A 25,938-nucleotide genomic window follows, 5' to 3' on the forward strand; every position below is an offset into this window, starting at 1 on the left:
TAACATTTAAATGAGTAGACTTTGAGTAAAACAGATTATTTTGCATAATGTGGGTGGACCTCATTCCACCAGTTGAAAGCCTTTATGGAACAAAGGCCAACCTCTTCTGAGCAAGAAGAAATTCTGCCTGTAGTCTGTCTTTGGACTGGAATTGCAAATATTCCTGACAGAACAAGTTCTTCGTTTAAAAGAGATCATGTTTGAATGGGTAAAGGATGATATCCAATGATATTCAAAGGCATTAGTCCAACTTCTAACAGGCAGTGCAATCCTCAGGCAGAGTACCAAGATTGGAGAGGGATGAAATTTATATGGTCCAAGAGGATAATAAACAAACACATATCCTATTGGTTCTGCTTCTCTGGAGAACCCTGACTAACACAGACTTGTATTTCTGTGTAGAACACATTCATTCCCCCATAACAGGCATGCAGTTGCTGTGTCCAGCTCAGAGTCTCAGTCCCTAAAAGAAGCCCTGTAGTCTTCATCAGTGTGGCTATAGCCCTGGAGATCTGTGAATCAAAGGGCAAATGATGTGCCCCTTTTGCAGCTTATAGGTAGTAATCAAACACTGATGGGAATAAACACTTCTGGAGGATTGGATATGTTCTTTGATGAGGTATAATTCTGCTCTATTGGAGGGGTTCCTCTGTTCATGAATTCTAATTTATATTCTTTTGGTTTGTCCTTTAGGGATATTATTCTTTTTTCACCATGATTCTTGGTTGCATCTGAAATGTTCCTTGGAAAATATGCTCTCCTAGGAGAGATGAGCAGCTTTTTCAACGCACTTTCTGCCCAAGGGTCTTTTTTAAATTTCATGTGTAAGTCTTTGTCTCAAAAACTTAGTTGGCTCCTTACTGATCTGATAGACTCTGTGTGCTGCTAGCTACTCTAGTGGTACGTTTTAGGGTGTACCTCTTAGCTTTTGCTACATTTCTTTGGTTTTCTTCTCCAATTACTTTTTTCTCTCTCTAGGCTGAATTATGGGCACCTAGAACTTATTAGGTTTCAGTGGGGAAACAACACCCCTTGTCTCTAATTTCATAGCCAATGTGTCTAATTGAAATGAATTACTAGGCAGCTGAATCCTTACTCTAAGACACCTTAATCCCTTCAGGTCTTTTAACAATGAGTGTGCTGGTCATACTTTTGATTGAATCCTTACTACAGCCTGAGTTCTAATGAACTATGCCCTGAAGGTCTTCTTGTTTTTCTTGCTTTATATTTTATGCTGCAAGTCCTTGAATTTGTGGACTGTCTTCTTTAATTACTTATAAGCAGGCAGATTATGTTCTGAGCTCATCTTTTTTTTTTCTTAGTGATTTGCTGAACATAGACAACACAATGAATTAACATTATATGTTCTAATTTTTCCCTAAAGATACAAGTTCATTAGTTCTATGGATTAATTGCCAACTCACAAGAGGTGACATCTTCACCAAATGCCTTGCTGTTACATAAGAGAAGTTACCATCTTTTTTTGTCTCCTTTGACAATTTTCTCACTATTTTTATCCATTAAGCATTTAGGCCTTGATATGATAGTGGTCTTCTTTTAGGTATCAATTTTTTAATGAGTTTAGATAGACTAGTTTAGTAAAAGCAACTCCAACATATCAGTGGCTTCAAATAACAAAGGCATATATTATATATATATATATATATTTATATATATACACTTTTTTATTATACATTGGAAATCAACTCTGTTCTATGCCATTCTTATTTAGGATTACCAGCTGTGGAAGATTTCATCTTTATGCTTCCATGTTTGCTGAGGGAGACAAATAGGAACATGAATATTGCACACTGACTATTAAATCCTCCCCCCAAAAATGACATATATGACTTTTCCTCATGTGTTAATGGACAAAGCAATATACATGACCACAATAAACTTCAGAGGGGTGGGAATGTGCAATCCTAACATATGCCTGGAAGAAAAACTAGAAATATTGAGTGAACAATATTAATGACTGCTACATGCTTATACCCAACAATACTTTATTTTTGAGAAGAATGCCAGATTGTAATCACCATTTTTTTCTTGTTGATTGCCACATCCTTGGCTCAGTGCATAGAAATAAGTTGGTACTCAATAAACATTTGTTTAATTAATTGGATGTTACAGTGTTTTCTTAATACTGATAGAAGATGCATGACATTTCAGATTTGTAGAGTTCACTTCAACCATTCCATCAAATACAAGCTCTCACTGTCTTTGCATTGATTTGCAAAATGTATATGGCTTTTTCTCTTGGATATTTTCTCTCTCTATGCCATGAAAGTTATGAGTAATGGCCAACTTTCCGAAGAAGAGTATAAAATTATTAACAAACTGGAGGCATTTTTAAAAAGCACAGAAAGAAAACAAGCTGGAAGGGGGATTCTGGCATTGGGGTATACTTTTGCTGATGAATTACTTTCTGTACCAGAAACATATTTCAAATAATCTTGACAAGAGAATGAATGAACTGCCAGGAGCTATCCTAAGGCAACACCAAATTTAGGGCTCTTGTAACCAATACCAACTTTATTCTTCCTCTATTGCAAGCATCTTCAAAGGAGTTGTAAACAATGATCGGACAACTCCAAAGATAATAGGTGTGGTTCAAGGAATAGCGTATTCAACGTTAGGACAGCTGCGGAGAAAAGCCAGTCATTTTCTGGGGGACAAATATATTCTCATTAAACAATGCATTACATTTTCATTAAAATGGTACTTATAATCCCTACTGTAAAAATATGAATACATGTATAGTGTGGTGTTGAGTGTGAGGAGGAAAGGAAGGGGAAAGAGGAGAAGATAGAAATGAGAGAGACAGAGAAACAGAAGAGGTTAATTTACTGTTCTTAAGTGTTGAATTACATATATCTACATTTTTTCCCCTAAACTAAAAATAAAATTGCTTTGCAATACACAAACTCAGCTACAAAGTCACTGATCATTAAGAGTATTCCCAAACTTTGCCTTTGTTGTACCCAACGAGAAGTTGTGGCATTTGTCTACAGAAGCATGAAAGAGTGGGTTTTAGTATGTTTGTATGGAGTAGCACTGGTTGGAGGATTCCAAAAATGCAGCTCTTGCTGAACCTAAAACTTATTGAATTATATCCCCCTCAGAGCACTGATACTAATTTACAAAGATCCAGATTGTATTAGTTTTCCATTGCTGATGTAGCAAGTTAATACAAACTTTGTGGCTTAAAACAGCCAACTTAATATTTTACAATTCTGTAAGACAGACGTCTGACCACAGGTCTCACTGGGATAAAATTTAGGTGTCAGGAGGACTGCATTTCTTTCTGAAGGCTCTAGGGAAGAATCCATTTCTTTGCTAATTAAAATGTAGTTCCTTGCAGTTGTAGGGCTGAGATCCCTGTTTACGTGCTGGCTGTCAGCTGAGGGTCATTCTCAACTTCTTGAGGCCATTCACGTACCTTGGCTTATGGCCTTCTCTATCTTCAAAGCCAGTGATGGCAGGTCAGTTTCTTCTCACTTCTGAATCTCTCCAATCCATTCTTCTGCCCTTCTCTTCCACTTTTAAGGACTCCTTTGCTTAGATTGGGCCTACCTGATAATACAAAATAATGCCCTCATCTCAAAGTTTTTAACTTAAATCATAAGTGCAAAAAAAAACTTTTGGTATGTAATGTAACAAATTAGGACGTGGACATTTTAGGGAGGGGGTACATTATCCTGCCTACCACAAAGGTCTAAGTGTCTTATCCATGTGTGGGCTTCTCTGAGATAAATGAGTGAATGTTAGAAGTAAACAGGAAACTAGCCACTCCCAGATTTGGAAAAACCTAAATGCAGTTTACCCTATTGGCATGGGGGAAATAATTGTATACCTTTCTCACGACAAAAATATAGAAAATTTATTATACATAGCCCAGAACTGTTTCTAGATGAGGTTCCATAAACCAGTGCATAAAGGAACATGAAACCAAGATGCTATCTCATTCGTTTAGGAATGTGAAAGTGCTTTGTGGGCCCATAAATAATTACACAAATAAAATGTTTTCCTTTAATATCTTCACCAAGTTATGATTCTGAATGTGTGACCATATCTGCTAAACGTGTCCTACAAAGATGAATACAAATATGGATGTGTGATTAAAATTGACTGAAGTGGATTTAATTAACCTGGAGAAGAGAAAAATCAACGAGTATTTGAAAGGTGTCTTTATTTTTATAAGGGGTTAATATGAAATTAGAAATGTGCTGTGCATTTTTGGGGGTTGAAGTGGTCCCAATGAATGCTTACTTCCAGGATACTGATTTCTGTTCGACATAAAGCAAGATTTTCTAATAATCGGAGCAGTCTAAAAATGGATAGGACTGCGTCATAAGATCACAACCTTACTGTCACTTAGAGGTCAACCAGCAGCGGTGGATGAGCCTTTAGTAGGGGTATTTTGGATAGATTTTAAGCACTAAAGAGAAGGGTTATATACAGTTTTTAGTAGTGTGGTCCTTTTTTCCCAATCAAATTTTCTTTCTTTCTTTCTTTTTTAACATCTTTATTGGAGTATAATTGCTTTCCAATGGTGTGTCAGTTTCTGCTTTATAACAAAGTGAATCAGTTATACATATACATATATCCCCATATCTCTTCCCTTTTGCATCTCCCTCCCTCCCACCCTCCCTATCCCACCCCTCTAGGTGGTCACAAAGCACCAAGCTGATCTCCCTGTGCTATGCGGCTGCTTCCCACTAGCTATCTATTTTATGTTTGGTAGTGTATATATGTCCATGCCACTCTCTCACTTTGTCCCAGCTTACCCTTCCCCCTCCCAGCGTCCTCAAGTCCATTCTCTACATCTGCATCTTTACTCCTGTCCTGCCCCTAGGTTCTTCATGACCATTTTTTTTTTTTTTTTTAGATTCCGTATATATGTGTTAGCATATGGTATTTGTTTTTCTCTTTCTGGCTTACTTCACTCTGTATGACAGACTCCAGGTCCATCCACCTCACCACAAATAACTCAATTTCGTTTCTTTTTATGGCTGAGTAATATCCCATTGTATATATGTGCCACATCTTCTTTATCCATTCATCTGTTGATGGACACTTAGGTTGCTTCCATGTCCTGGCTATTGTAAATAGAGCTGCAATGAACATTTTGGTACATGACTCTTTTTGAATTATGGTTTTCTCAGGGTATATGCCCAGTAGTGGGATTGCCAATTCTTAGTCTGACAATGTTTTTGTCTAGCTTTTTATGTCTTTCAAACATGTAAAAAGTAAATCTCAAGTTTGAAATAGACAAACTGCCATAATCGAAAAGCATAACATTTACATGAAATGTGCAGATTTCTATATGCTGATGATTATAAACATATATCAATTGATTACTGCACACTATTCATTTGTTAATGTATTTTTTAAAATATTTATTTATTTATTTGTTTGTTTGTTTGTGCCGGGTCTTAGTTGTGGCAGGCGGGCTCCTTAGTTGCGGCATGCAAACTCTCAGTTGCGGCGCACGAACTCTTAGTTGCGGCGCACGAACTCTTAGTTGCGGCATGCGTGTGGAATCTAGTTCCCCGACCAGGGATCTAACCCGGGCCCCCTGAATTGGGAGTGTGGAATCCTAACCACTGCGCCACCAGAGAAGTCCCTAATATTTGTTTTATGTGAAGCATTATCCCGCTTGGTTTTGAGAATACAGACAGACCCAGGCTTCATAAAGCTTATGGATTTGTGGGGGGGACAGAGGCTAAACTAATGAGCAGATGAACAGATCATTTATCACAGATTATGTTATAAAGAAGATAAGCAGGATGAGAATAGCAGAAAGACCAATTTAAATAAGGTAATTAGGGAAGAACTTTCAGAGGAGCTGACATTTAAAATGAATCTGAAGTGTAAGAAAGAGCCAGCTCCTTTACGTAACCTTATGAGTTATTAATCCTTTCAGTATCACTATGAGTTGAGAACTACTATTGTCTTAATTTCATAGAGGAAGAAACTGAGACTTAACAAAGATTTACCTTGAGCACAGGTTTAAATGCTCAAGATTGGTAAAGTTGAATTGGGACTCGAATCTTTAGGATCCCACAACCTGTTAGGGCTGGAATCCATGACCTTTAGTTTTTAGGTCCCTTCTGACTCTGAGTTTCTGTGAGTGAAACTGACTAGTACAACTTGGACAGAGTGAACATATAGGGCATGCTATTCTCTCTCTGTCGGGCTAGTGAACTCACTGGTAACTTGACAAATGCTAAACTTTCATGAAGGAGTTAGAATACTGTGACTTGGAAATATACTCTAAAGCAGATGGTGCTAGTTACAATTTTTGTTTTGGACATGGATTGTGGTAGACTCAGAGACGGAAATCGGTGAAAGACAATTTCCCAGTTTACTTTGATGCCATTTTGATATTGTTGATGTATTAAATGTACATTGGTCGAATAAAAGAAATTTAGGTATCCAGGATGAATATACCTACTGAAGACAAGTAGTTCCTTATCTGGTTTTAACTCATCACTGAGAGTAGGGTTAAGTCAGGGGGCAAGTCTGGATGAGGAAGAGACCTGTGCAGTAGTACCAGCTACCCCTGCTACCGTGTAACATTGGAAGAAGCCGTATTATTTCTCTGAAACTCAGTTTCCTCATCATGCTCAGAGGCTTCTGACAGTGCGAGTGACAAAGCTGTAAAAGCCAATCTCTTCTTCATATTTAAAAAGTTGATGGAAACAAAGATGTGAGTTTAAGAGTCACGCTTCATGCAAAAATTCGACCTCTAGTGAAGAACACCATCTTCAGAGAGAGCTGCTTACAGGGAGCACAGTGCTCCTTGTAGACAGTTCCAGAAAATATCATTGGTATAGATCCCCCCAAACAGAAAAAAAAGTAAATTATTAACTTCATAAATTAAATTTCATTTCCCCTTTTGAATGTTTTCTTACAATTCTTTAAATCTGTCTGTGCTTTAATGCCAGCATCATGTATTTATTTGGCCCACGTCCACGCTCTTTTTAAATTCAGAACACACACCCACACATACACTAGCATTACTTTAAGTTTGAGAAGGCTACGTGTATACCATTAACACATATATCCTCATAATAAAAATTCACAAAAGCTTATTTCACTTTAGGGAACAAAAGAGCTGTGCCCCAGGTCATACCTGTTCTTATTCATAAACTCTTTGGGAATTCTTACTGAAGGATAAAGCTTTTCAAAGGCCTCCTGGTCTACCAATCATACAAGATTAATGTTATCTTCATCTATTCAACATATTGATATTGAGCTAGTTCTATGAGCCAGACATTGTCCTAGGCATGTGAAATCCAAAACAGGCATAAGATATAGTGGCTGTGCTCAGTAAACAAGTGTTTTGATATGCAAAGGATGTCAAGTTCACACTGTTTTTGTTACTGCAGTGGTATTGAATAATACAAATATTGAGCATCTACTTGTAACTGTGAGGCAAGGGCTTTTCCCATGTTACTCAAGCCTACCATATTTCACAATGCCAAGAGGCACTACTTATTTATATATTATATAAATGGTGGCCCCTTGAATGAGAGAATGTGATGGTTCTCATTTATCTTGCTTAATTATCACAAAAATCAAATAGGTAGTTTTTGTTATTCCCTTTTCTAAGATGAGAACATTGAGCCTCAAAAGCATTAAAATCACAGCTATTAAATGGCACAGCTGGGCTGATATTTGGATCTGAATGATGCTAAAGCCACAATAAATGTATTATTCCATGAAGCGTATTGTTATAATACTATCAAATGGCCGATCCCTCACAATTATGCCAAAGTTTTTTTTGTAAGTGGAAATCATACATTAGAGGACATTTATATCATTTATCTTAGGGGAAAAATAATGCCTTGCATCAGCTGTCTCTTCTAGGTATAGGCGCAAACTACAGATCCAGACACTTTTTTTTTTTTTTTTTTTTTTTTTTATGTGGTACGCGGGCCTCTCACTGTTGTGACCTCTCCCGTTGCAGAGCACGGGCTCCGGACGCGCAGGCTCAGTGGCCATGGCTCACGGGCCCAGCCGCTCCACGGCATGTGGGATCTTCCCGGACCGGGGCACGAACCCGTGTCCCCTGCATCAGCAGGTGGACTCTCAACCACTGCGCCACCAGGGAAGCCCCCAGCCACTTTTTAAAAGCTGAACACATACAAGTTGAGGGGTCATGCAGAATTTTCTCTTAAACTTCTCCTTTTTGAGAGCTGCCCAGGCAATCTCTCAGCAATAATCTTTCTGTTACCGATACATGTTTCTGGTTTTTTCCTAGCCACATTATGGAGAGAAGAAACAAACAAACAAAATAAACTGTTGACAGGATTAGACCTGTCACCCCCAAATTTTAGAATTTAAATATGAAAATGTTACCTCCTGTTGAATAAGACGTACATATATCAAGGTTAATTGGTTTTATGTCTGAACGGTGACGCTCATTAATTCTCTTTACTTTTTCTAGCACTAGGGAAGAGTATTTTTATGTGGCCACAGTAAAAGTTGATGTAAATATATATTTAATGATGACGAGCATCAGCAGAGTGAATGGGTAGAGGTTAAAAGGAACCAAAGCATATGCAAATTTGAAAGAAGTGGATTTCGATGTCATGAATCGTAGTTTGTTATGTACTTGAGTGGGGGATAGAGTATACGATACCAGTCTTGCTATACCAACATTCTCAGATTTGCCACCCACGCAGTTTACACCTTTGAATATACTCAAGATAGTTCATTAATTTTAAGTTTCTTTTCACTGTTTAATACTTAATGGAGAGAAGCTGTGATATCTCAAAAAAAGTTGATGCTGATTATGACTCTGCAAAGAAAAATCATCTTTATTTAAATACAGATTAAAATGAAGAATATGTGCTACTAGAATGCTAATGTGGTTACTTAGCAGAGACAAAAAGAATGCCAGCTTAATGAGTCCATAAGCTTTGTTCCTCTTTTGACAGTCATTTTTATTTTGTTTCATGACCATAGTTTTGCCTTCCTGCTGCTCCTTTTCCCACCTTAATACCCCAGCCAAGCTAGATGCAAATATTGTAGTTTGTGTAAACAGGCTGAACAAATGTCATTGGAGTAAATTCATCACCACTTCCTGGGAAACATCACAAAGTATGTGCCGTGATGGGTTGGTGGGTCCGTGATTAGATAGGCATGTGTTTTACTCTCTTAAACTCTATGAAATAAACCATATGATATAGTTGGGAAATATTGGAGATCATATATTATATTTACTTTTCCTCTAAGAAGTGACTTAATTGGATTTTGTCTACTGCAGTTACCTAAATTCATCTAATGGACTTGATATACAGATTTTATGATGCTCTTAAAAACCACACATAAATCCATGAATATGAATATCAACCAGTTTTCTACCTTCAAATTAAGGTTGATTAAATGTCTTAAATAGTTGTGTTACTAATATTCTTTCTGAATTTTAATGAACATAGCTTATTAAACCCTAGGATTGTCATGATTTTTCGACCTCACATCAAATTCAGTTCCTTGAATCGCTTCATATGTGTCAGTTGTGTTTCTATAATCAGACTTAAAATTTTCAAATAATAGTTTTAGGTCTTTTTCATCTGTATATTCTCCTGGTGAAATTCTTCTTGCTTCCTAAACCTCTGCTCTTTCTCTTGTAATGCATAGAATAAAATAGATGCTCAATATATATTTTCTGAATTGAATATGTTATTTTTCTTATTTTCTGAATTGAATATGTTATTTTTCTATCTCCTGTGGCACCCAGAGCAGTCTAGATCCTATGAAAATAACACAATAAATTCTTATTGATCAATGATGGATATGTCCTAAACTTAATGTGTGAGAATCTTAGCCTCCATAGAATCACATCTGTATTCCTATCAGAATGCATAACAGTAATTGTTTTAAAGGTCTTATTTTGATTCTTAATATTGTATGACTAAAAGATAACCTTATTCCTGAATTTTAAAGTACAGTTATAAAAGGAAGGAAATAAGAAAATGAAGAAAATTCCCCTTGGTTACTTAAAATGAGAGATTCACAGTTGTTTGTTATATCTCCTGATCTTAATCAAGGCAGACAGGTAGAGTGGGAAGAGGTTGTTTTCTGAGATCCTAAAAATGTGGCTTGCCATTCAAGTACTGCCCTTCAGTACCTTTGTGAATTAGGCCAAATCATTAATCTTTTTGAGTTTCCGTTGTCTCCGTTGAACAAATAGTATAATAAGTATATTTGCTCTGCAAGATAGATCTGAGAATTAAAGAAACTACCATATATAAAAGGACTGTAAATAAATGCTTCACAAAGACAGAAGGTCAAAAGGTGTGAATTCCCAGGTTTCCTATCACTCTGCTATACTTGCATAATACAACTGACAAAGTAAAAATAGTAACTCATTGAAATAGGATACATGCGGCTGGTCTATACACTTCATTAATAGGAAAAAGCGTTGTGCTATGTTTGAAATTTCTGTGGATACACCGCCTTAAGTGGATGGATTAAGTCATCAGAAAATTCCCATTGTGTTCAGTGAGTGGTTGCTGTGTTTTTGTCTGCTTTTTGTTTTTTAATAGCCTTATCCTTTTCACCATTTTTCATTCTTTTCAATGTATTTTATATGATCATTCTATGAAAGTGAATTGTATGTTGATGCCAAATATTGTCAGTTGAAGTCAGTGTTTACTAAGGCAAATTCAGTGAAAGCAGTGAACAATTCATCAACTCATTTTTTTTTCTAGTTAAACAATGATTTTATTGCTTGAGTAAACAGACAAATTTATGCAACCAGGGCAGAGGCTATGGATGACTTGTATTTCCAGTGGGGGAGGAGGGGAGGACTCGTTTGGTGTTGTAATATCGAGCCAACCGGTGAATAAGGCTCTAAAGCAGAATCAGACGGAATTTAGCGTCTTTATCCTTTCTGTTTCCCTCAAGATGCTTTCGAACAGCAACAGGTTTCTTCATTAAATGATAGAGCTCCTCAGGAAGATCAGGAGCAAGTCATTTGGACTTAAGAATTCTCAAGATTTTATTGCCTGTCACAGAACGTACTTGTGCAACACCATGTGAGTCTCTCAGGATCACACCAATTTGCGAGGGCGTCAGGCCCTTCTTGGCCAGTTTGTAGATCTGCTCCTTTATGTCATCAGACGTCAGCTTCAGCCTGATGGGAGTGCTGCGGTGGTAGGGCAGAGCCAACTGGGACAGGCCTTTGCCTGGAGCATGCATGCGACCTACGATGGCGGCGGTGTGGTTCAACTCAATTGTTAAAACCACAACCTAAAATATGAAACACATAGAATTTTACATAAAGAAGAATTGATTCAAAAATGGATAAATGTATAGCTTTTCCAGAGAAAATTTTCTCATTTAAAGTAAGAAAGAAAGCAAGATATTATTTCCAACTCTTATCCACCAAAGGTTCAATGGCGATGTTACAGGAAAGTCCACATTAAAGGACGGTGTCATATAAAGAAAAAGACACCTTACACGTGTTAGTTGTTCCATATGTTATCTCATTTTGCATTAACTGCTAATATAGGTATAATATCAGGGGCAAAATTACACTTTATTCTTCCTATCTCACCTCCTAGTTGTATGTTCCCTAAATGGTATGGTAATGCTCCCATAATACCCAGCACAGTACTTTGTTCGTTGAATTGAATTACCACATTAACATGTAAACTGTGAGATTGCAGTTTACACCCTTTAAATCTTATTTTAAAAATCTAGGTTTACACAAATTTGCATATTATTTAGAAAATGAATATATTAAGCCCAAATCAATGTCTAATTTATATGCATTTCCACGAACTCACTTTGATAGTTTGAAGTGTTACCACTGACCAACGACACATTGGCTAGGACGCGAAGATGACCTTATTCATTTTTGGGAATTGACAACTTTTTAGAAGATTGCCCAGATGTTTGTTTATTTACCAATTGATTTTTTCTTTTCCAAATGAACTCTCCTTGGAGATTTTTATTTACAGTTATCCGTTCACCACTTTTTGAGTCCTGTCGCTTTGTTGACTTCATGTGCTTAGTTTGAGGGACACTGCTGGATGCTTCTTTGATAAATAAAGCTGATCAGGTCTTGTAAGTAAATGATGACATGTTGCTGAAGCAGTTTAAAGATTTAGCTCTTTGCCAATTTGTTGTTTTATTGAATACTCATATTTCATTCAAGAAAGAGAACACGCTCGTGGCTTATGGCATTGCAATACATGTACCTTTTCTTTAGAGAAGCTCATATAAACTTATGATAGAAATTGGCCTCTGTCAATTTAAAGAGAAATTAAACTGGCTTCTTTACAATTTCTTTTACCCTCCTTCTTTTATCCAAGTAAGTTAGTTCTACAAATCTTTACATAAAGTCTCAGAGAGAAAAATCCAACATGATGTTTATCAAGCTAGAGTGCCTATTCAGTATGCAAAAAAAAAAAAAAAAAAAATCACCTTGCTTTTTCTATTGCAGTGCCCCTAAATTGAAGCTATGTGCCTGATCAGGCAAAAATACCTGTGCTTCACATTTCATAGCATCTAAAGCTGGCTTCTTCTGTCTATGTAAATAATTTTAAGTGAAAGATACTGACATTATTTAACAAAATGAGATTTAGCAAGATATTTTTGACAGGGTTTCCAAAGGAACCACAAAACAATAATGCAATGAACTCTGATTTTAGAACAAACTCAACTTCTAAATGATTTAAAGAAGCACCATTGATACTTATGAACTTAAAAAAAATTTAAGGAAAAACCACAGCTTAGTTTCCAATCAGTCAAGACTTTGAACAATGTATTTCTGTTGGGAATAAAGAAAGAAGGGGGCTCTATAAAAAGAAAAAGCTGTAGGGAGGAGGAATTGTATTTTAAAGGCTACACACTTCCAAGGTGTTCAGTTGATGAGGTCTTTGTCTTGTAGTCACCAAGCTTCATTCGGTGTTTCTATAATCACAATGCAGTTTTTACACTCTGCAATTATCTTTAATTGTAAGGATATGCAACCCCTTAATTAAGCTAAAGGGAAGATAGTAGCTGTTCGTATTAAAGAACACGTGAACTCCAATAGCCTGTTTTGATGTCTGAATGATTTTGACACTGTCTTGAATAGTGATTGCCGCATTTTGTTCCTTGCTTTGGGTGAGTTTCTTAAAGGAAAAAATGCGGAGGCCATCCCCTTAATAACTTTCCTCATTGCAGCCTGGTTAGCAGAGACTCCTGAAAGTGATCTGCTCCTACATGTCCAGGTGGAAGGAAAAGTTACTCAGCACCACAGGTACTAGTCATTTTGGCTGGAAGAAAAAGTTCCACAACACGTCACTCTCTACCAGTGGCTGTAGTTTCAGCCAAAGACCTTGAAGTGTCTGACAGAAGGTTTTATTCAATGCTGAAAGGATAGCTAAGTTGACAGCATGTAAGTAAGTGATGTATTTGTGTAACTCTGTGTTTGTCAGCCTGGAACACAACCACACCCCTCAACAACATGTACACATACGTACGCAAGCCACCACCACCATCGTTATCATTATATATTGAAACCCTGTTGTTCCAGGTTCAGCTCAGAGATAACTATTTTAATTGAACTGTTTGTGTTTTCTTTGTTTCTCTGCTCACTCCATATATCAAAAGTAATCACTCCTTTCACTAGTATTTCCACAGTACAATGATTGTAACTCTATTTAACCTATATTTTATTCTATCTCATATCATTATAAGATATCAAAAATGACTCTTACCCCTAACAGATTATAAATACCCTCAAAGCAAGTGATAATGTTTTTTACCCTTTATCCTTTTTTTCTTTGTGTGTGAATAATATATACCTATAGAACACACAAATATTTATCTATATAAACACAGACACATACATAGAGAACATATAGAGTATAAATAGAATATATGCATGTATGATCATATGCTATATGAGTTTTAAGAAAGAGAGAAAGAGAAAGAGATTGCCTATGTATTAGCTTCTGAAAAGGCAATAAAATCATTCCATTTGCCAGGTAATCACCCCTATTCCAGTGAGAGTGTTATATCATTATACTGTCAATTTTATATTTTTAAAACTTAACACTATAACACAAGCAACTGAATCCAATCCCTCTTCCTCCCCTCCAAAAAAGGAAAATCAATTACTTGTATCATTCAGGTTGATAGGATCTTGCAGTATTATAGGGTTATCCCTACAGATCCTTGCGGAAACCAGAATTGCACTGATCTCTCCATTCTGTCCTCCACACAGCCCATCTCTGTATTCTGACAATAAGTACACCTCTCTTTTCCTTCTTCTCTTCTCACATTTAGGATTCACTTAGAGAATATACTTAGAGTACCCATCAGGCAGTAATTTTCAAGTTGGAAAACACTGGAAGAGGTGTGCTACAAGTCTAACAAAAGCTTTTGAAAAATGCCATATCAAGTAATTGCACAATTTTACTTTCAGTGTATCAAAACATTCTTGTACGGCCTTCATGGATGTTTAGAAATATCACATTTGAATGTTCATGCCTCTTAAAGAGGAGAAAAAGCTGGAGTACCATTTGTTTTCACCAACATGTGGGCCGCATGACCCTGATATTTTACTGTTAGCCTTTGGGATTATACTTCGTTCTGTGGATTCCATTACATTTTAAGTGTACTTTCTGGCATAGTTCATATTCACAAGTAAACACGTTCCAGAGTGTGGCTTAGACGAGGGTGTGTTTCATTGTCATTAGTGCGTTTACATCACTATTTGTGGCTTCTGTATATACAGGTGTCATTAGACTTTCGTTATGAGAAAGAAAGATTTAGGCAGTTTGTGAAATTTGTACATATTTTCAATGTCTTTGAAAAAATGTTTTGCTTAAGGAGAACACTTTTCGTTAAAAAAAAAAATTAAATGTCATCAAAAACTACCACACACAAAGCAGGAAGCCTAGATGGTTTCACAGGGTTGAAATTCTACAGAACCTTCAAATACCATACCATACCAAGGCTACATACATTTTTACGGAATTTAGAAAATGACACAACTTTCTAAATCTCTTTGTATGAAGCAACTGTAACATTGATAGTAAAGCCTTATAAAGATTAAAAAAAAAATCTGCCAAGTAACCTCAGTTACAAATATTTATGTAAAAATCCTAAATAAAATAGTAGCAACAGAATTCAATACTATATTATGATAATTATACCAAATGACCCACTAAGATTTATTTCAGGAATGCAAGATGTTCAATATTAGAAAATATATTAATATGATTCATCACATTAATAGATCTGAGGAAAAAAATCACCTGAATATTTCTATAAATATTGAGTTCTCCAAAACACTTAACATCCATTTCCCACAAACACTCAATAATAAAAGAAAATATGGATACTTTCTTAATTCAGTGAAATAGGAATACCTCAATCCTAAAGCCATAGACTTCTCTACTGGAAAAGTTATAGAGGCATCCCCACTAAACTCAGGAATTAGGCAGAGGTGCCTACTACTTCTCCAACTGTTTGACCCTATATAGGAGATATTAGCCATTGGAATTAAGGTAACACATAAAAGCATGGAACTGAAAGAGAAGTAAGATTATTTGCAAATGACATAATAGTATACTTAGAAAATCCTGGAGAATCAATGTTAAAAATAATTTAAACAGTGCAATAATTCAATAAGATAAAAAATAAGATGTAAAATTAATATAAAAAGTCAATAGCCTTCTGTATTAGTTAGCTATTGCTATAAAACAAACCACTCCAAAACAAGTAGATTTGAACAAATGGACAGACATCTATCATTCCTGGATAGGATTTCTTAACATCAGAAAGATATAATCTCTCCCTAAGTGAGAAAATTGATAGTAAAGTGAATTAGTTAAATTAGCTGGTACCCATAAAAATACCAACAAGTATTTTACTGATGCCAGATGAATTGATGCTAAAGCTCATATAGGATAATAAATATGTACACATAACTCAGAAAAAAAAAAGAGAAACAGTGATGACAGCACATGAATAGATCAGGAAGACACAATAGAAACATTTAGAAATAGACCCAAATATATAGGATTTGTTTTTTTTTTTTTTTATGTTTATATAGTTAAAGTGGCATCTCAAACCATTAAAGAGAAATTTTAAATAAAAAGATCAATTTGGGTCTGTACCCCTTCTTATACATAAGAAATTACACCAAATCCATCAGATGTGATGCATTAGATTTTTGTTTATTTTAATTCATGACAAAAGTACTAGAAGCAAAAAAAATTGAATTCATTTGTAATTTGACTGTAGAGGAATATTTTTTAACACTGACTCAAAATCTAGATTCAACATATTTGAAACTCATAAATTTGACTGCATAATATAAAGAAATATTTCATGACAAATACTAACAAATCAAAGTTAAAAGGCCATTATGAAAATAAAGAAAATATTGGCAAATTACATCACAGATAAAGGGCTAAAATCCCTAATATAAATCACATTTTTTAAATAAAGAGGAAGATCAAAAAGCTCATAAAGTGGGCAAAAGACATAAATAGCCATTTGACACAATAAAAGACATACAAAAGGCTCTTAGATGAAAATATAGTCAATTTCATTCATAATAAGAAAAATGCAAATTAAAAATATACTTGTCTCTCTCTCACCTCTCCAAATGGCAAAAATTTGAGAGCTTGACAACATGTTCTGCTCATATGGTTGTGAGAAAATAAATCATCTCGTATGATTCTAATGAGAATGTAGAATGATAACATCCATATTGGAAAGAGTTTGGCAAAATATTACTGCAGTATGTATGTAGTTATCATTTGACCAAGCTGTCCTACTAGGAATTTATCCTGAATATATAGCTCAAAAGTGTGAGAAAACATGCATGAGTTTATTCATTGCAGGGTTTTATATAAGTTTCAAAACATTGCAACAACTTAAATGCACGGACAGTGGATTCCTATTCAGCTGGTTCTCCCCTTCCCCCCAAAATGTGTTTAAATCTTCATTAAGATTGATAATGATTTCCAGTATATCTTTTTAAGTGAAAAGCAAAGTTCAAAAGATCATATATAAAATGTATCATACTTCACACATGCACACATATGTAATTATATATTTATATAAAATGTATATATACACACATACCTGTATAGTATGCTATCTTTATATATATGTTCATGTATTATCTTTGTGTAAACAAATAAGAATATTTATTTGTATTTGCATATGTTTACAAACAGAAACTTAGAAAGAATAAGCCAGGAACTAGTGAAGTTGGTTATCTACAAGGGGTAGGTTGTTATGAGGTATTAGAGTTAGAGAAGATGAGACTTGTCTATCTTTTTATATACTTTTGCCTTTTACTCTAGAATAACTTTATACTCATTCAAAAATAAGTAAATAATTATGGAGTGAAAAATACTAAAACTGAAACAAATAAAAATCAGAATCTAACTTTTAATCAGATGTATAGCAAAAGACTAAATCTAAACGCATTTTGGACAGAGTATTCTGTTTTACACTTTCAAAGGGATTATAACCTAAGGATAAAAACAATTGCATTTTAGCTAGTAGGCTTGATGTTGGTACTGGAGTAGCTATTCCAAATTATTTTTTACGTATTGTAGGATGGGTAAATATTTGTGTTATCATTTTGGGGAAAGAGAAATAGAAATATGAAATGGGGTAAATGTGGAGAAGAAACCCCAGAATTAACATGAACCCATGATGTAAAATATCTATCACCTATCCATCTATTTTTTTTTAACTTGGTCTAAGTATGCATCTTAAAAACAATGATACTCAGTAGTAATTAGCACACTAAGCATCGAGACTTTGTTTCTAAAAACTGCTTTCCCTTAGAAAGAACCATTGGTCTTCAGAGAAATGTTTCATTCCACAGGTAACTTGGGAAAGCACAAGTTGAGCCTGGAACATCTTGATTCACAGAGTAAGAAGATGCTGAAAACCAAAGAGTACATTTCAAAATAACACAGAAACCAACCTGAGGGTGTTGCAACTGGCCAAATTTAGGGCAATTTATGCATCAAAATGAATAATGGAAACATATATTATAAATTTAATAAAGAAGCCATGAATATATATGAATCCTAATATTTTTAGGTGAATGAAGAAGGGAAAGCTGCTATTAACAGAAGAATAACAACTGATACAAAGTGCAAAAATTATAAAGTTAACATTTAACATCCACAGTAGTAATAATTCAGGCAAGAATCATAACACTAATAACATAATCATAACACATAAACACTAAAGACACAGAGCAAAAATTGCCCAGATACAGGATATTCACACAGTCTCAAGCTATTTCCCCCCAACACACATATATTTTAATTTTTATCCACAAAGGGAAGAAAGTATCTTGAAATGGAAAAAACTGAAAACCATACTTAAACCAAATAATTACACAGCACCAAGTGATGTGAAAAGCAGGTATATTATTCTTTAATCTACTAATCCTGATCCTAAATTTTGTTTCCAGCTTTTTCCTATATGCATGTCTTTACTCCTAAGAATAAGACTTGCCCAAATAATCATTTGAGCCTTTCTACAAAACTGCTATGTGTGCAATCACCATGCCATCTTCTGTGCCTCTGTTACATATAGCTCTCCTACTCAGAAATACTCTTCGTTAAGACACAGTTTTATAAAGAACACAAATCTATGTTGGGGAGAGCCCGATTTTGTCTGTGGATAATCAAAAAGGATCTGAATTAGAATCATACTAGCTGTTTTAAAAAACAGACCCAAAATTTCATGGCTCAACAAGACACAAGTTTATTTCCCTCTCAAGAAACAGTCCCTTATAGGTATTCATGCTGAGTACTCCTAGGGGTATGGTTTCATCTGCTTTTAGCTGGTGTCATAAAGAAGGGCACAGAGGATCACGGGATGAAAGTTTTCATAACCTAGGCATCATTTCAACTTACATCCTGTTGGAGAAAACTTAGTCATATGGCCATTCCTAGTGCAAGACAAGCTGACAAATGTAAATGTTCAGCCAGAGAAAAAGAGAACTAATTTGGGGGTATATCTAGCAGTCTTTGAAATATGGTCCAGCATCCCAGTCCAGGCATCTATAAATGACAACACTTGGAATGGATTCTTTACAAACTAAAAGAAAAAGAGTTGCTTTGACTTTTGAAATGACTACATCAATATTCTGTAATGAGCATTCTAGATATTTGACTATATGTGATTAAATACAATAAACTGTAGAGAATACAGCGTGTGTGTTCTGTGATCCATCTTTAGGAACTTCTTTAAAAGATTTTGATTTTTAATCTTAATACATATATTTAAGGAAGCAGGATGAGCTGGTTCTGACATTTCTTCTATTGTTGCCACATGGCTCTTATGCAGCTATCACAGACCTGTGCGTATCATGACCACTGTTTGTATGGAGGGCCCTCGTTATTGATTTTTAAAATATTGATGCAGCTGGGACCAGTAGTTGGTCAAATATTTTTTAAATCAAATAAAGCAGAGAATTATTAAAACTGATAAAATTCATAACTTAAACATTTTATGTTAACTTTGAACCCACATTGTCTTGCCACTTTTTCAATCTAAGACCAAGGAATTCTAAGTTTTCTATCATTTGTACACCTCAAAATATGTCCATAGTTTCTACTTGGTTTTTACTTTTTCTTTTTTTGTGTGAAGCACGAACTCACAGCCATCTGATATACAATCTGAAATTAGATTTCTTTTATATTCATATGATTTTTCCCCTCTTTATGTCTCAAATACAACTAATATTCAGCAAAAAATTTTTACTGATTCTCCTTTATTGAATATTTTCAAAGAAGTCAATTTATATTTCATAGAAACAACAACTCTTTCACTTTGCCAAGATATTTCATAGGCTTATGTAATATTTAATCAAATTCTTTAATTATAATAATAAAGGCAAAACTGCATAAAAGTTTTGGATACAAGCAACTATTGTTGCTTAGCATACAAGTCAGTTTTGGAAGCACAAGTGCAAAGTATGCCGTAGACTTGATGGTTGGCCATGATTGGTCAACCAGCTGTAGACATCAATAAGTATGTTTTATAGAGAATCAGGGAGCTTTGATTAATGCAGCCAGTCTGTTAAGTGCAGGTCAGTTAAGAGAGTTTAGATTGTAATTCATGTACTTTGGCTCTCTACCAGCAGTAATATGTGCATACTGCTATCTTTACATCTCTAGAAGTGTTCCCTCTGAGAGGTAAGCTTTGTTATGTAATCTCTAAACATGGGATAAGGTTTTTAGTCCTTTTGGATAGGAAAAGTCATTCCTTATAGAAGTCTAGAAGTAAGTTCTTGATTTGCAAAATTCCTTGGCACTTCCTGTGAATTTTAAATTTTCTCCCTGCGATGGAAGATTGGAACATTTACTGTCTAATCATTGAATCCCTGCTATTATTTGGATTACATTAGAACTTATGTCTTATGATGAATTAATTAATGGACTGAGCCATTGTCCTGCATTTCATAGCTTGCATTTTTCCAGTCATGGTTCAATTAACTCTTCTTGGTTTTGTGTAGGGTTTCTGAATTCCAGGGAAACCATTCCCTGTGCTTGCTAAAGTCTAAGCTTGGTCCTTCTGTTTTTAAACATATTTAGAACTAAAAATATACATGACACATAGCTTTGCTCTATTTTTTTTTTCCTTCTGAACTCAAACCACTCTTGTCAGAACACTGAACATTATTCCTCAGCATCTAATACATTTCAAGTATTCTGAAAAACCTATGTAGATGAGAAACATTGATTGAACAAAATTTTAAATTCATTTTAAAATCTGGATACTAGATAGTCTCTCCAAATTATCCTTTTATCATAAATACACATAGTTCAGACTGTTAGAAATTTTTCATATTGAAAATTTTCTCTTTACTTTTTAGGTCCTTAATCATGGTTTCTCTTCCTTCATAACTTTCTTAATATTTTATATGTTTGCTTTTCCTTTATTACACTGTTAAAATTTTCTCTTTGGAATTAGATGCATCTGTTTCACCTCTGTGGTCTCAATGAAGTCAGTGATGATGTGCTTACACACTTCTCCCTGCCAATGCCTAGCACGATGCCTTATAAACTGTAAGAGTAGGAGCGTACACATATATAAAACCTCCTTAAGTGTGCTACTGATGATACCTTTGTTATTTTAAAATAGCACATTTCTCTTCTTTCACTATATGTAATACTTTCTCATTTTACTACGTCTATGTATTTATACATGTTCTATATGGATATATATGCACAAATATACATATGATTTTGCTCTCTTTATATATATGAAAGAAGGGGGAAATGCCATTATTTATAGTTCCCAGATTTTAAGTTCTAGTACATTTTAAAATATATCTTAAAAAATATGGGTATTTTTGAATTGTTTGTACAGACTACTTTCTATCCATTATTATAGTCTCAAGTTACCTGAAATGTGTAAAAGATCTTAAAATATTAATGTAGAATCCAATGAATTTGAGGTGCACTTATACTAATTGAAATGAAGATTCACCAGTGAGAAGATGTGATTTTTTTCCCTCATAAAGAACTCAAGGAAATCTTGAAATGATATATTTCAAGGTAATGCCATGAGTGTTTCCTTTCTGCTTAGAATGGCTATTTATAGTTGGTTCAATTAATTCCTAGAGTGTGCAGGGCAAAGAATCCCTTTATCCTGTCACCCTAAAGAGCTAAGGGTATGGTCTGTGCTGAGCTACAGCAAACTTTAAAGCTGATCAAACTTCTAAGCAAAATCCTATATTATGATTAGTGATGGACGTAATCCTGTGAAGTGAATAGAGATGAAGGAATCACAAAAGGTTCCAAGGTTGGAGTTGGATGAAAGAATCCAAAGGATGAACTGTGTATCTAAGCCTTATCTAAACCCCCTTGGTGGATGGAATTGGGTCCGAACTCTTGTTAGTACACACCTTCTTGGAAGATTTTATGCCTTTTCTCATTTTAGTCAGGTCAGATGAGCCAAGAGAGCAGTTTGCTGGTTCAAAAGCACCAAGGTGAAATATGACTGAAATTGCACACATAGCCTCTAGGATTGGAGAGCAGAGTTCAGATGTCAGGACCATTTCAAAGCCGATGGGGCTATTTGGACCTAATTATTAGCAGGAAACAATATATAAAAATAATTTTGTAAGTTATAAAGTCACCTACATGTAATTATAGCAGAGAAAGCTACAAAGAGTAGCCAATGGCCGGATGAATTTCACTTTTACAGAACAGAGAAAAAGATTAAAAGAGATGAAGAGCATAGTTTTTAGTGGTTTGTGTTCAGAAAAAAATAACAGAAAGCTGTGTATTGTATATTTCTATTTCTAAATATCTTTAAAAATTGGAGAATCAAGTGTTGACTTTGTCAGGCACAGGAGATGGTTTCCCTGGAATTCAGAAGCACTGGGGCTGCTGCAGGCACTTTTTTCAAGTTCATTCCTATATGAATGAGGATGTGTAACACGCACTATTGTGACATCTCTGCTGATTATCAACTAAATGTAATTTTGTTTGGTTTGTTTTGTTATATTTTACATAGTCTTCACAAAATTTAGGAAGGGTGATTTTTTGATCCACTGTATAAGATTAAAAATATATAGATTATAGCAGTCTTCATAACTCAAATTTTGTTAGAAATGGTGACAAACACAATTGATTCTAAGGTACAGTTACTCCTAGAATTAAATTTTATTGTTTTGTTAAAACAATTTTATCAATTTTTACGCTCAACTTTTCAGTTTCACATTTTTTCATTGAAAAATTTTTTCCACCCAAAACTCTGCTAAGTGCTTCAGCGAATACAAAGGTAAGCAAGATGCAAATACTGCACCAAAAATATTAGAAACCAATTATCTAGTCAATCAACAGATAGTTATTAAGGTTCTGCATTACAAAAGAGACTAACATTACGTAGAGAGACAATGATGAACGAGATGGAGAGGACACCTCCTCTTATGGAGCTTACTTTCTAATGGATGCTTAGATAAGAACATAAATAATGATTACGCAAGGCAGAGTATACTATATACCACAGTTACAAAGGTCAAAAGAGGATCACAAAAAAAAAAAAAAAAAAAGAGGATCACATCTTATCTCAATGGAGGTATGTGGAAAAAAATGAAAGGAGTGCTGGGTCTTGAAGTGTGGCTGAACTATGCACGGGTTCAAAGAAGGGATAGCGTTTCAAGAAATAGCCCTTGGCAGAAATTCTAAATGAAGTTAACATATATTCTTTTTGGGTTGGGTGGAGGGCTTGAATATCAGTAGGTTAAAGAGTTTAAGGAATTTGCACATAATTTTATTGTTGGGAAATACTAAAATTCTGGGATGTGGGAAGTGCCTGTATCAGAGCCAGGCATTAGAAAGTCTCTAACAAAATCCCATAATCAAATTGTTTGTTAATATTGTATAATTTTTTTCTTTTCTCCATTCATGAAATGCAAATACATGGTCACTATTATCTCTGTGAATTGATCGTGCTGGACTTGTAATAGATTTATCCAAAGTGTAGACTGCCCGCAGTTCTAATGAGACTCCTAGAATACCTACAATATCAGACCCCTCAGAAACCAGGGAAACTCTTTTCCTAGCTGTTTTCTTTTAATTAATTAATTGGTAAAATAAGATACTAATTTGGGGGAATATTTATAATTTGATTAAAACCAAGTTACTGAAACGGAGCAGGACCCAACATTACCTAAGAGTTTTGGAAATATTTATTGAAACGTTTTCCATCTTTGGACTTAAAGACTGTAAACAACTGGAGGTGAAATTATGAATTTCGAATAGAAAGTATCTAACCATTTTAGCCCAAAAGAAATTGGTAAGGAAAAAATTGATTTGGCAAGCATCTGTGAATTCAATTAATGAATTGAACCAAATATAATTTGCAAATGATTTCATGGCTATTAATGTGTCAGATAATGTGCAGATTTGTAACCTTAGGGTTAACTCAAAGCCACATGTATATTCCCTGAAAATTCACTGTGACTGTTTTGATGATATTATCAAGAAATGGGCAGCTTGGATTCTTATGCTTAGATATGCAAGCCAGTAGGCAGAAGATACATGACTTTTGTATGTGTCTGTGTTAAAAAATGTAACTAAAATACCTTTTTTTGGTGGTCCTTTCAAAATCAAGCCAACACCTTCAAAAAATTTTTTAATTAGTTAATTTATTTTTGGCTGCGTTGGGTCTTCGTTGCTGCATGCAGGCTTTCTCTAGTTGTGGCGAGCAGGAGCTACTCTTCATTGTGGCGTGCGGGCTTCTCATTGCAGTGGCTTCTCTTTGTTGCAGAGCATGGGCTCTAGACACATGGGCTCAGTAGTTGTGGCTCGCGGGTTCTAGAGTGCAGGTTCAGTAGTTGTGGCGCACAGGCTTAGTTGCCCCCGGACCAGGGCTTGAAGTCACGTCCCCTGCATTGGCAGGTGGATTCCTAACTACTGCGCTACAAGGGAAGTCCAACACCTTCAAATTTGACATCATACAGATTATAGTCTGTTAACACTGTAACGTTGTTCCGTGGTCATAAGTTGGTAAACTTTCTGGACTCAGCTGAAAAACTGTGTAAAACCATGAGCACTATTTACCCCTAATTGTGCCCCTGAGAACAACTAATCTAATTAACTTCAGAAAATTATCTCTTTAAATAATAAAAGTAAAACCTCCAGGATCCTACTGAAATTTTCTCTTAAGTTTGTTCCCACTTTGTTCCTTATTGTGTGGCAGCTTGAGACATTAAGAAGAGAGCTTGGTGTAGATTTGAATTGACTTAGGTTCAAATCCTGGCTTCTCTCCTCCTGATAGCTTTTGATCTTGGGCAGGTTTCTAAATTTCTCTGAGTCTTGTCCTTATTTTAAAAATTGAGACTAAGACACCTAACTTTCAGGGTAATTTTGAAGAGTAAGTATGTTGTAATAAGAAAAGAGTCTAGCTTATGATCCCTGATACTTAAGAGCTTGATAGGTGTTGGACATTCCATTCTGTATTTCCACTTCATGCCAAGCTATCCTACTCCATTAAGTGGATGGTCTCCTTACCAGTGGAAACTGCAATCTAAATTTTTGAGCCAAGTTACTAGGAGAAACTAATTGCTCACAGTGTATGCAGCATTGTGTGTATTTTCTTATTTTATTATGGCACAAATTTCTATATGTTAAGCTCTTTTTAAAAACAATTTATTGGAGTATAGTTGATTTAAAATGTGTTTGTTTCAGCTCTTTGATTAGGGCTCTCGTACAATCTGAATCCTTAGGAGAGCTATAATTAACTATTTGACAATGCAAGGATTGTTAGGTGTGTGGTCTTTAGAATGAGTCTAAATATGTGAACTTTCTACTGGTCATAAATTGAGGAAATATGGGACACAGCATGTACTAAGCTCTATTAGGCTTTTTAATATACACAGATTATAAGCCAGATACTATGTAAACACTATATTCATTTTCTCATTTAATCTATTCAACAACTCTACAAATAGATACTATTATTATGCCCTTTTTGCAAACAAATATGTTGACATCCAGAAAGCTTGAGTAACTTATTTAAAGTTAAATAGAAAGTGGGAATGTCAATCACAGACAGATTTTCTGACCCAGTGATGCTTCTGGAGTATTAGTATAGGAATGCCTGAATTCAGAACATGCCAAAAAAACAATAAATAGATTTTTATTTAATGTTATCTTGAATTACAAATAGTCAATGTGCATTGTATACAGGTTTTCTTTTTCAAGGAATATGATTCAAAATAATGTATTTTGTTTGTGTTCATTTTTCTTAAATCATGACATGCTCTAGATTTTTTTCTTTCTGAGTTTATTTTCATAAGGAATAACTGTTAATCATATTAAATATATATATATACACACATATATATATACACAAACAAAAGCATAGCAAACAAAAGACACAAAGTCACATAAACTCACTCAACAAAGGAAACAATTG

At 34.9% G+C, this 25,938-nt stretch overlaps 1 protein-coding gene and 1 pseudogene across 16 annotated transcripts in view; one reads left to right on the top strand and one right to left on the bottom strand.

Annotated features, from left to right (window-relative positions):
* LRRC4C (leucine rich repeat containing 4C) overlaps window positions 1-25,938 on the top strand; it is a 1,216,832-nt gene that overhangs the window by 513,537 nt on the left and 677,357 nt on the right. The gene's annotated exons all lie outside the window — the stretch shown is intronic.
* Window positions 10,766-25,938, bottom strand: part of LOC115857528 (small ribosomal subunit protein uS15-like) — a 169,294-nt pseudogene continuing 154,121 nt past the window's right edge.

Source organism: Globicephala melas, chromosome 8, assembly GCF_963455315.2.
Source record: "Globicephala melas chromosome 8, mGloMel1.2, whole genome shotgun sequence".
Taxonomy (NCBI): Eukaryota; Metazoa; Chordata; class Mammalia; order Artiodactyla; family Delphinidae; genus Globicephala; species Globicephala melas.